Source organism: Elaeis guineensis, chromosome 2 (genome assembly GCF_000442705.2).
Source record: "Elaeis guineensis isolate ETL-2024a chromosome 2, EG11, whole genome shotgun sequence".
Lineage (NCBI taxonomy): Eukaryota > Viridiplantae > Streptophyta > Magnoliopsida > Arecales > Arecaceae > Elaeis > Elaeis guineensis.
This window is the reverse complement of record NC_025994.2, coordinates 94653072-94665799: the sequence shown is the minus strand read 5'-3', so window position 1 is coordinate 94665799 and position 12728 is coordinate 94653072.

Genomic DNA, 12728 nt, shown 5'->3' with positions numbered 1-12728 from the left:
ACCCGATAACAGTAGAGGCCCTTGGGGGTCACGAACGCGGTGTGCTCCTCGTCTTCAGGCGCCATCCGGATCTGATTGTACCCGACGAAGGCGTCCATGAAGCTGAGCAGTCGAAATCTGGACGTCGCATCCACCAGCTGGTCGATCTTCGGGAGTGGAAAGCTATCCTTCGGACATGCTCGGTTGAGGTCGGTATAGTCGATGCAGATCCTCCATTTCCCGTTGGCTTTTTTGACCATGACGACATTGGCGAGCCAATCGGGATACGTGGATTCCCGAATGAAGCCTGCTTCGAGCAGCTTGTCCACTTCTTCGTCAATGGCCTTCTGCCTTTCTGGGGCGAAGGACCTTTTCTTCTGCCTCACCGGCTTCATTGTCGGGTCGATGTTGAGTCGGTGAGTAATTGTTTCTGGAGGGATGCCCGACATATCTGCTGCCGACCATACGAATATGTCGGCGTTGGCCGTCAGTAGCTCCGCCAGTCGGTGGCGTTCGGTGTCGGGCAATTGAGACCCGACCCAAACTTTTCTGTCGGGATTTTCTCCTATCGGGATCGCCTCGAGCTGCTCGGCCGGCGAACCCCGCTCTTCCTCCTCCCGTTGATCCAGTTTGTCGATTGTCAGGGGATCCTTTGTCTCGTCGCTTTGGACGGAGATTTGGAAGCATCGTCGGGCGAGCTGTTGATCTCCGCGCATCTCTCCGACTCCGTTTTTGGTCGAGAATCGAACAAGGAGATGGTACGTCGAGACGATCGCCCTGAGGGCGTTCAATCCGGGTCGCCCAAGTATGGCGTTGTAGGCCGAAGGAACTTGGACGACCGCGAAAATGAGGGAGACTGTGCTTTGCCGTGGTTCGGTACCGACCGTCACGGGCAGGGTGATTTCTCCTTCTATCGTGACGGTGTCTCCGGCAAAGCCGATCAAGGGCGTGGAGACCCTACTAAGTCGATCAGTCGGTAGTCGCATTCGGGAGAAGGTCGAGTAAAACAAAACATTTGTCGAACTTCCATTATCAACAAAAATTCGTTTTACATCATAATTGGCTATTGTCGCCGACACAACAACAGCGTCATCGTGGGGAGTCTGGATGCCCCGAACGTCATCTTCTGAGAAGGTAATTACGTCGTCCGGGCGCGGCTTTTTCGTCGGCTCCCCCCCTGTAGACGTCCCCGATCCCAGCTGCTTGGAGATCATGTTGATGACTCCAGCCGTCGGCTGGTTAGTCGGCGCCTCTTCAGTCGGCTGGGGGCGTCGATCGGCAGTCGGTCGGGTCGGCGGACCCTTTCGAAATTTGCCGAGATACCCCCGGCGGATGAGATTTTCGATCTCATCCTTCAACTGGATGCATCGCTCGGTGTCGTGGCCGTGGCTCCGATGGAACCGGCAGTACTTCCGATGGTCGAGGCCCTTTGCCTTCAGAGGCGGAGGCCGTCGCAGGTATTCTTCCCTTTCGATCTCCATCAAGATCTGCGCACGGGGAGCGGAGAGAGGAGTGTAGGAGTCATACCTGGGACGCACCGGCCTCGGAGTCTGTCGGCGGGGTGATTTTTGGATCTGTCGGGATGGAGAAAGCCGACTATTGGCCGGGGGCCTGCTTGATTCGGCGGGCTCCCGACCTTTTCTTCGCTTCTCCTTCGGACCTCTGGGCTCGACCAAGCGTCGGTCGGACGCTCCTTCGTCCGCGCGCATATACTTGTATGCGCGCTCCAGTAGCTCGGCGTATGTTCGGGGGAGGGTCTTGTCCAGAGAATAAGTAAATCGGGACGACCTCAGGCCCCGCTTCATGGCTGAAACCGCCATGTCTTCGTTGAGGTCCCGGACCTCGAGCGTGGCCGCGTTGAATCGCGCCACAAAGTGTCGGAGCGTCTCGTTTTCCCCCTGCTTGAGGGAGAAAAGGCTATCCAACGTTCGCGGCGGCTTTCGGCTGGTGCTGAAATGGGCCACGAATGAGTACTCGAGCTGCGCGAAGGAATGGATACTGCCCGATCGAAGACCGGAGTACCAAGCCCTGGCAGCCTTGCGAAGTGTGGCGGGGAAGTCGATGCAAAAAAGAGCGTCGGTTGCCCCTTGAATCGTCATGAGAGCTTTATAGCTCTCGAGGTGGTCGACTGGGTCGGTGGAGCCGTCGTATGGCTCCACGTTCGGCATTTTGAACCGACTGGGAATCGGCTCATCGAGGACCAGTCGAGAGAGAGGCTGGGCGGTCTGGAAGTCGACGTCGTTCGAAGACTTCTGGCCATCCATCTGCAGTTGGGCGAGTCGGCGGTCGATCTCCTCGAACCGTCGCTCGTAGTCGTCCGCTCGTCGATGTTGGGAGACCCCAGGGGTGGAGCCTCCGGAGGATTCTGAAAGAGAGGCCGACGGTGTGCGCGGCCGCTTTTCCTTCCTCGCCCGTTCCAACGGGGAAGGAGAGGGCCGCTGGGACCGTCGGTCGTCGCGCCGTGGTCGCCCCTCCTCCTCTCCATGGGAGCGCTGTTGGGAGCGCTCGCATGGAGGCGACAGGGGTCGGCGCGGCCGTCGGCGGCTGCTCCTGGAAGGCATAGGTCGGGCCGTCGGTTGTTGCTGGAGGCTTTTGACTGCGTCGGTCAGTACGGTCATCTGCCGTACGATGGCCGCAATCTGGGCCTCCGTGGTCACTGCAGGGCGCGGAGAGCTAGGCTCCGCCGCCGGTGGGGGCGGGGAGGCTTCTTCCCGGCGGGAAGAGCGCCTGACCGACCCAGTGACTCTCGATCGTTGAGCTCTTGTCTTTGTCATGCTGCTCCCCTACCTGGCGCGCCAATCTGTTGCGGCCAATCGCCTCGTCGCCCGATCGCCGGGAAGCGTGCACCTGCAAAAGGAAGTCCGCACTGACCGGAGGCGGCTCCGGCGGGGACCCTCCGACGGTCAAGTCAGAGAGGTGACTGGGCAACAGTGAAATGCAGACAGAGAGCTCTGAGAAAGAGAGAGGGAGAGAGAGAGAGGAGCGAGCCTGCGTATGTGGGAGAGACGGGCGGATCGACCCCTTGCACTGTTGCCTTCCCCGTTATATATAGTGGAGCACGGTATGGCACCATCATTAATGGCGCGGACAAGTGAGGAACTGTCAACTCACTGTAGACTGTCAGAGCCGCCGTGAAAACGTCATGTCGCCGTGTAGCCGTCTAATCGCCAGGGTTGACCCGGCCCCGGGCGGGACAATGCCCCTAGGTAATTGTGCCGCATGTCCGTGTCAGGGCTGACAACGTCTGGCGACCGTACGGTGGTTGGTGGAGTCGGCCGACCCCAGGTCGGTGGCCAGCAGAGTGGCGTCGGACTCCTCCGTCGGTCGGCGAGCTTCATGTGGGTCGGCTACCAGACCTCTGGGTTTAGTCGGTCGGGAATGGACCGTGGAATGGCCGTAGTTAGCCGCTGATGGCGTCCGTCGGCCTGTCGCCCGACCGACGATCGGCCAGTCAGAGTCGTCCGTCGGGCCGTTGGTTAGTCGGTCGGGCTTAGTCGGTCGGGAATGGACCGTGGAATGGCCGTAGTTAGCCGCTGATGGCGTCCGTCGGTCTGTCGCCCGACCGACGATCGGCCAGTCAGAGTCGTCCGTCGGGCCGTTGGTTAGTCGGTCGGGCTTAGTCGGTCGGACCGCCAGCCGGTCGGGCCCTCCGATAGTCGGTCGGTCGGTCGGTGGGTATCCCCCAACGTTTTTATCTGTGGCTTTCGGAACTCGGCCCCCCCATTTTTTGGAAGCATAAAACCAGGCAAGCATTAATAACTCTTATTCTGAGTTGCAAGGATGCAGAGTGAGATTTTGATGTGTGCGTACGAATTAATGGGATTTTTTTTGTATTTTTTCTCCTCTTGTCACCCATAAGACGTGGTTGAAATTCCAATTCATACTTGTTCTCCTTTTTTGGATCTATGATTTCAATTATTCGGCTTTTCTATAAAATAGTTATTTATTTAAATAAGAATTAAGTATGTATCGTAAAAAAAAGGGTGGAAGGGTATTTTTGAAAGAAAAAAAAAAAGATAGAATTGAAGCAAAACAAAACATCGCTTAAATGGAAAATTATTGTTTTTATATATTAGCGTAACGTAGATATATGTCTGCATATATGTGTACCTATCTTTCACTGGGATGTTCCTATATTGGTCAGCCTATTTGGGCACAACCAACATTAAAACCAACACACTCGAGCGCAAATATTGTGAAGAAAAAAAAAAAAAGAATTGCCCCTAGGTATAGTTTTCTTCTTGCTGGTGAGGGATGTTGGCCTGATAGCATTTGGTTTGATATGACCCCAACCCAACATGATATTTTCAATTACACTGTAGGTTGGGACTTAAGCGGGTCAACAGGTTCGATTTCTGCAGAATATTTCTATAAGGATATCCAAAGATGCTCTAAGTGTTTTCGAGCTTTTTATAATTTCTTAATTATTTATTCATGTTTTTATTGATGGATAGCGAATCATTGCAATTACCATCCCTTTTTTTATTGTTCTTCAAGTATTTCTAGATGCTTATTTTGAGAGGGTCCAATAGGACCCATCTCTTATTTGTCTTGCTGAACATTCCACGTATCATGTAGTACTAGATAGACAAATAGATTGGGTTGGGATCAGGTCCAACATAACTTAGACATGACTTATTTATATCATGATATAAATGATTTGGGATTGGTTCAACTAGGAAACTCCGTATATCCGCCAAGATGATTGAAGGGGATTCCGTTCAATTTGACTGTGAAGAACATCCATTTGCACTTGAACCATATCTCAGTCTGGTTCTTAAGAGATGAAACGGGGGCATGTTGCATAATGTGGAATTTTATGTCATAAATTCTAATATCGAAGGGCAATTAGAATAATTCACCAAATTGCGTGGTGAGAAAATAATTTCTATTTTTGGTACTGATAGGAAGTGCAAGAGTTTCCTTCCAGAAAAAAAAGAAAAGAAAAGAAAAGAAGGGTAAAAGTTGGAGATTCCAAGATTCGGAGAAATATTTTTCTAAATAACTGCATGGAGGTATCAAATAATATGTCTCCGTAATGGCTGAACAGAATGCAAGCCAGCATGGACACCAACGGCATCGGCTACGATGGTTTGAGTATAGTCCAAGATTTCTCTTCGAAAATAATATAATCTAGAATTTAGGACAAGACAAGGAAAAGAAATGGAGGAAAGAAGAGAGAGAGAGAGAGAGAGAGAGAGAGAGCGCCCTCATAAATCAACAAAGTTTACTATTTTTGTTAAGTCCAACACCAACACCATAAAAAGTTCTTGGATTTCCACATGTTTGGTGAGTCCGGAACATTTCCGCCTCCTGGTGGACATAAACGGCGCCTGTTTATAATAAGGGAATGTTAACCATTTAAGAGCTTGTTTGGATAATTTAATAGAATTTTAGTTAAATTTTCTGTTGATTCCATGAACTAGAAAGCCCATTTAAGCATGTCCCATGACAATCCAAGAGAAATACTTTCTACATCGTGGACGATATAAAAAATCCGACATAGAGTGCACCATCTCGTCCGATTGACCCACGTAGTCTCTGCTTTTCAACGCATATTTAATGCTTGCAGATTGATTTTTTCGTTTAAAAATTTTATATGACGAAAATATTCTTATTTTTTATAAAAAATTATGACATCCGAAGATATCATAATATTCACGTCGGATGTCATAATTTTTCTAAAGCAGGAATATTTTCATCATTCAAAATTTTCAAATGAAAAAACTGATCTACCGGCATTAAATACGTGTTGAAAAATTGTTGGACCAAAATGCCCTTCTCATATTATGACATCCAAGACAAAATATGACATCGGATGCCATAATTTTTTATAAAAAATAGAAATATTTTTATCATAGAAAATTTTGAATGACGAAAATGTTTCTGTTCTTTGAAAAAAAATTATGACATCCGAAATAATATTATGACATCTGAAATCAAAATATAACATCCGAGGTAGGGATATTTTCATCATATAAAAATCGATCCACAAAGTATTAAATGTATATTGAAAAATGATAGCTACGTAGATCAATCAGACGAGACGATATACTCCACTCAGATTTTCTACACCACCTGCAGGGCACAAAGAATTACTCAACAATCCAATCCCTATCTCTATGGATCTTTTTTTTTTTTTCATGCAGACTAACAACCCCATGGACTGCAATTTAGGCTGGGCTTTCAGTGAGCTTTTAGAAGATGCAGGCTGAATAGGCTAGCAAACTTTATTCTGCAGGATATGCCCATAAGAATATCTAGACAGATATAAAGTTTGCCAACAAATCTATGGTCGAATTGCCATGTGCAGGGCTAAAGCCTAAGGTTCACCTAAGGTGTCAAACCATCGCATAAAATTTCAGGAGCTAGCAAATTTGAACTCTTTGGCTATATGTTTAGGCTTTAGCACTGCCAATTGTTTGAAAGATCGTAGCCATTGGGACATTTCCTAGATGAAATAAACCGTAATAAGTGGACTTCTTTTGTTGGAACTCTATTCTCCATTTGGAGACGTAGGATGGAAGATATCACTGGATCCATTCCAAGGAATTAAGCAAAAATCAATACAATTTATTTCCATTGCTAGGAAGGTGCCTTGGGGCGTGAAAGTTGATCGAGTCTACTAACACGTACTCGAAGACTCAATAAGTAAGTATACCAATAATATTTTAAATAATTTTTTTAATTTGTACTTGGTTTTTTTCATGGCTGAGTTGTTCTCCGAATCATCCTGCATAAAAGAGTCATCTAATATATTCAATTATTCTCAAATCGCACATGATCTTTACAATTTTTCTGTTACTTATTTTTGATTAATTTAAAAAAAAAATTTGCATCACAAACTAATGATACGATATATCGTTACTAGCAGTGATGTAGCGTTGAAATCAGATCAAATATAGATTGAATATTCATATATCTATATCTACGTTTGTTTTATCCAACGGATATAAATACAGATAAAGATATTGGATGGATGCAAAAAATCATATCTATATTTATTCTAAATGGATACGGATACAACTTGGATGCTAGAAGAATGAATATAAATACAAATATAAGTTGGATAACTAAACTTTATAACCATAAAATCAAAGATATTACTAAGTAAATGATAACAATAGTTAATGATATATATATTTTTTAAAATCTATATGTATTATATAAAATTAAATAGAATTACAAATAGAATCGAATATTTGGATATGGTTTGAATAGTTATCTATTTGTTAGGATTTGACGCCTCGAGATTCAGCCCACATTGAGCCCACAGCGAGGTTCGCGGCGAAAAACGGAGTCCAACGAGACCAAGATCACCTGAATCGGAGCTCGGATGGAGGAGATACGAGCTTTTGAAGTCGGCACGAGAATCGAGGCGGCGGAGGACCGCCGGCGACCGGCGGCGGGCGGCAGTGGCGCGGCCGCAGGCGGCGGCGCGCGGGGCGCACGGCCCAGGCGCGTGCAGGCCCGCGCGCGCGGGCCGGCCCAGGCCAGCGGCCTGCTGGCCCCCTTGCCCCGGTCCACCATGGACCGGGTGGTCCACGGCGCGGCCTGTGGACCGCGTGGGCGTTTCCCACGCGTTTCTCACGGTCCACGGTACTATTCTGTGGACCGGAGCGCGATCCGATGGCCCAGGAGGCTCTCGGTCTTGATCCGACGGTCTGGGACGTGATTTGGGTTGATTAAGAAGTCCTAATCATGATCTAAGTCGTGTTTAAGGTTATAAAAGGCCCTGTACACAGAGAACAGGGTGTGTGGTTCGTTTTCTCGCCGCCGTACGAACCCGAGAAGAGAGAGAGGGGCGAGAGCGCTGTGAGAGAAGGAGCAAGAGGCTCCTAGACAACGGTCGCCAGGCTCTTCAGGGGTTCAGGGGGATCTCCAAGAGAGAGAGCTTTTGTGAGGGGAACTTTAGATGAGAGAGAATTGGGTGTACAAGGGTTGAGGGTGAGGTCTCCTCTTGTAAATTTTTTTTTTCATAGTGAAGTTTGCATGCCCCGTGGAGGCGAGCCCTTTTGTGGCTGATCCACGTATTTTGATTGTTTTTCCTTTTGTTTTGTTTCTTCTTTCTTCCTGCTGCATCGCGTGGTACTGGAAAGATCTTGGGAGGTGGTGTCCTGGCCAGACATCCACCCCAACAAGTGGTATCAGAGCAAGGCGGTACAAGGACGCAGATTGCAGTGGTGGTGAGCAAGACTGAAGATGGAGAAAACAGGAACAATCAAGATGGAGATCAACAAGTTCGATGGTAAGAGCAATTTCTCCTTGTGGCAGGCAAGGGTGAAGGATGTGCTCATCCAACAGAGGTTGATCGAAACTCTCTTGTGCGATGAGAAGCCGACCACCATGGAGGTGCGGGATTGGAAACGGCTACAGATGCAGGTGGTGAGTACCATCCGCATGTACCTGACGGATGAGGTGGTGATCCATGTGCTGAGCGAGACTTCTCCGACGGTGCTGTGGTCGAAGCTCGAGGAGTTGTATATGGCGAAGTCTCTCACCAACACACTTTTCCTCTGGAGGAAGTTTTACCAACTACAGATGACTGAGGGACAGAGCGTGCAGGAGCATCTGAGCCACTTCCAAAAGATCCTCACCGACCTTCTCAGCGTTGGCGAGAATGTTGAGGAGAAGACCAGGGCGCTGGTTTTGCTGGCATCGCTTCCCCCTTCGTACGAGTCCTTGGTGACTGCTCTTCTAGTGGGGAAGAGCACTATCAAGATGGACGAGGTCACCGTGGCGATACTCCAGAACGAGGTTCTCAGGAGGGAGAACCCAGCTTCGAGCTCAGGTGTCGATAGCTCAGCTTTGGTGGCATCTGGAGGAGCAGGAGACGGTAGACGGAGCGACAGGAGATCGCAACGAGGGCGATCTAAGTCCAGGAGGGACTTGACCAAAATCAGCTGTTACCGGTGTGAGGAGTTGGGGCATCTAGCTAGAGATTGCCCTCAACTGAAAAATCGGACGGTGGCTGTTGTAGCGACGGCCGGCAGCGATTCAGATGGAGATGTCCTAGAGATATCTGACGAGGTATCTACTTCTTCCCAGCAGTGGATATTAGATTCTGCATGCCCCTATCATGTGTGTTGCAGAGAGGAGCAGTTTGACTCCCTAGAGAACAGTGAGAGCACTGTATATCTGCCGGATGGATCGAGCTGTGCGATCAGAGGCATTGGGACGGTCAGCTGGAGGACACATGACGGTGCAGTGAAAAGATTGGGGGAGGTCCGATACATATCCGATTTCAGGCGGAATCTTATCTCACTTAGCAGACTGGATTCGAGAGGCTACAGGACAGTAGCTGGTGGAGGAATCCTGAGAGTGCTACGCAGCGATAGGATTGTGCTGGAGGGGAAGAAGGAGAGCAGAGGATATTATTACCTGGCAGGGAGCCCAGTGCGAGGTGGAGCTTCGGGAGCCAGGTGGAGCCCAGAGCGAGGTGGAGCTCCAGGAGGCGGATCGGGCACGAGACAGGAGACTCGGGAGGACGAGAGGCGACGTCGCAAGGTGAGATTCCTATTGCCGCAGGACGATGCCCCGAGCAGATCTCAGGTCAGGAGGAGCACAGCATACGACGGAGATGGGATCGAGCAACCTGACTCGACTCCCATGTTTGCCCATCCATGATCAGCAAGCGATTGCCCCAGGGCATGGGGGCGAGGAGATCCAGAAGCTCTCGGAGTTTGGAGGAGGCCGAATATCGAGTCGAGGTGAAGATTGTTAGGATTTGACACCTCGAGATTCAGCCCACATTGAGCCCACAGTGAGGTTCGCGGCGAAAAACGGAGTCCAACGAGACCAAGATCACCTGAATCGGAGCTCGGATGGAGGAGATACGAGCTTTTGAAGTCGGCACGAGAATCGAGGTGATGGAGGACCGCCGGCGACCTGCGGCGGGTGGCAGCGGCGTGGCCGCAGGCGGCGGCGCGCGGGACGCGCGACCCAGGCTCGCGCAGGACGCGCGACCCAGGCCCGCGGCCCAGCGGGGCGCGCGGCCCAAGCGGGCGCACGGCCCAGCCGGGCGCGCGGCCCAACCGGGCGCGCGGCCCAGGCGCGCTCTGGCCCGTGCGCAGGCGCGGCCCAGGCCCGTGCGCGCGGGTCGGCCCAGGCCAGCGGCCTGCTGGCCCCCTTGCCCCGGTCCACCGTGGACCGGGTGGTCCACGGCGCGGCCTGTGGACCGCGTGGGCATTTCTCACGCGTTTCTCGCGGTCCACGGCACTATTCTATGGACCGAAGCACGATCCGATGGCCCAGGAGGCTCCCGGTCTTGATCCGACGGTCTGGGACGTGATTTGGGTTGATTAAGGAGTCCTAATCATGATCTAAGTCGTGTTTAAGGTTATAAAAGGCCCTGTACACAGAGAACAGGGTGTGTGGTTCGTTTTCTCGCCGCCGTACGAACCCGAGAAGAGAGAGAGGGGCGAGAGCGCTGTGAGAGAAGGAGCAGGAGGCTCCTAGACAGCGGTCGCCAGGCTCTTCAGGGGTTCAGGGGGGTCTCCAAGAGAGAGAGAGCTTTTGTGAGGGGAACTTCAGATGAGAGAGAATTGGGTGTACAAGGGTTGAGGGTGAGGTCTCCTCTTATAAAATTTTCTTTTCATAGTGAAGTTTGCATGCCCCGTGGAGGCGAGCCCTTTTGTGGCTGATCCACGTATTTTGATTGTTTTTCTTTTTGTTTTGTTTCTTCTTTCTTCCTGCTGCATCGCGTGGTACTGAAAAGATCTTGGGAGGTGGTGTCCTGGCCAGACATCCATCCAACAAGTGGTATCAGACCAAGGCGGTACAAGGACGCAGATTGCAGTGGTGGTGAGCAAGACTGAAGATGGAGAAAACAAGAACAATCAAGATGGAGATCAACAAGTTCGATGGTAAGAGCAATTTCTCCTTGTGGCAAGCAAGGGTGAAGGACGTGCTCATCCAACAGGGGTTGATCAAAGCTCTCTTGTGCGATGAGAAGCCGACCACCATGGAGGTGCGAGATTGGAAACGGCTACAGATGCAGGCGGTGAGTACCATCCGCATGTACCTGACGGATGAGGTGGTGATCCATGTGCTGAGCGAGACTTCTCCGACGGTGCTGTGGTCGAAGCTCGAGGAGTTGTACATGGTGAAGTCTCTCACTATTGCCCAGCTATGCAACCCAAGAGGGGGGTGAATTGGGTTTCTAAAAATTTTAGACTTAATTAATTACTTATGATGAATGAGAACAAAGACTTTAATTCAAGATTAATTACCTAAAGCAAGAATGCAAGGATATAATAAAGAAATAAAGAGAAACAATAAAGCACACCACAAACACAAGGATTTATAGTGGTTCGGTGCCAACCTTGCACCTACATCCACTCCCCAAGCTCCTACTTGGAAATTTCAATCCACTATACTTGTATTCAACCCGAATACAAACGTCGGAAACTCCGACACTAGCTATCCCAAGCTAGTCTACTTGTTTCTCGGGTACAAGTCAACCCAAAACACTCCGATTTCAGGTTCGGATCAACCTTCCCTTGTTTTGGAAATCCTTCAAAAACAAGAACAAATACTCACAAAGAGTAAAATAGTTTAGAGCACAAATTAATACAATAACAGCTCCTTAAATGAGCGAATATAACAATAAAAATATTTTACTCAAATGAAGAATCCCCTTTTTGGATTTCCTCAAGGTGGATGAATGCTTGAGAAGAAGATGAACTTGATTGAAGACTTCTTGAAGGCTTTGAAAGAGCTCTTGATCAAGTTTGAAAAATAGGCTTGAAAAATTCTTTCTTTGAATGCTCTTGAATTTCTCTTTCACAATCTCTCGTGTATATTGTGGATCCTCTCTCTTTTTCTTTTGGGTATTTCGTTGATCTCAGGCTTTTTCGTGTAGATTTTGGATCCTTTTGTATATAGGTTTGATCTCTCCTTTTTGATCTGCAATTTCTTTCACCATTTGAAACATTTTATAGCAATAAGAAACAAGAGAAAACATATTAGGCAGAAAAAGAGCCGTTAGAGCATTTTTAGGAAGCATAAAAGGCAATTAAAATGGGCAAAAAAAATAGCCGTTGCTGACATTTTCCGCCGCAGGGGTCGACTCATGAGTCGACTCATGCTTCAGGAGTCGACTCATGAGTCGACTTCTGTTGCAAAGACCAGAGATGTGGTTTCTGGAATTTCTTGGCTCAAATCAGCAGGGGTCGACTCATGAGTCGACTCATGCCTTGTGGGTCGACTCATGAGTCGACTCACAGGTCGTGCCAAGCCAGAAAACTAGCGTGCCAAGGAGAATTTTTGCGTACCAATCAGCTCATAGTGCCATGAGTTGACTCATGAGTCGACTCATGCACTTCAAACCTTCATAACTTCAAAAATATAAGTCCAAACACAATGAAATTTTCACCAATAGATTACTAATCATTTGTTCTACCAAATGATACTATCAAATTAGGATTTCAGTGAAATTACGATTTTGCCCTTGAAGAGCATAAAGACTTTTTCAATTTAAAATATTTGTATCCCTTCAATCTGCTTTGTAATCATCAAAATCAATCTAGGAGCAACACTCACCAACATACTTTTCCTCTGGAGGCAGTTTTACCAACTGCGGATGACTGAGGGACAGAGTGTGCAGGAGCATCTGAGCCACTTTCAGAAGATCCTCACCGACCTTCTCAGCGTTGGCGAGAACATTGAGGAGAAGACCAGGGTACTGGTTTTGCTGGCATCGCTTCCCCCTTCGTACGAGTCCTTGGTGACTGCTCTTCTAGTGGAGA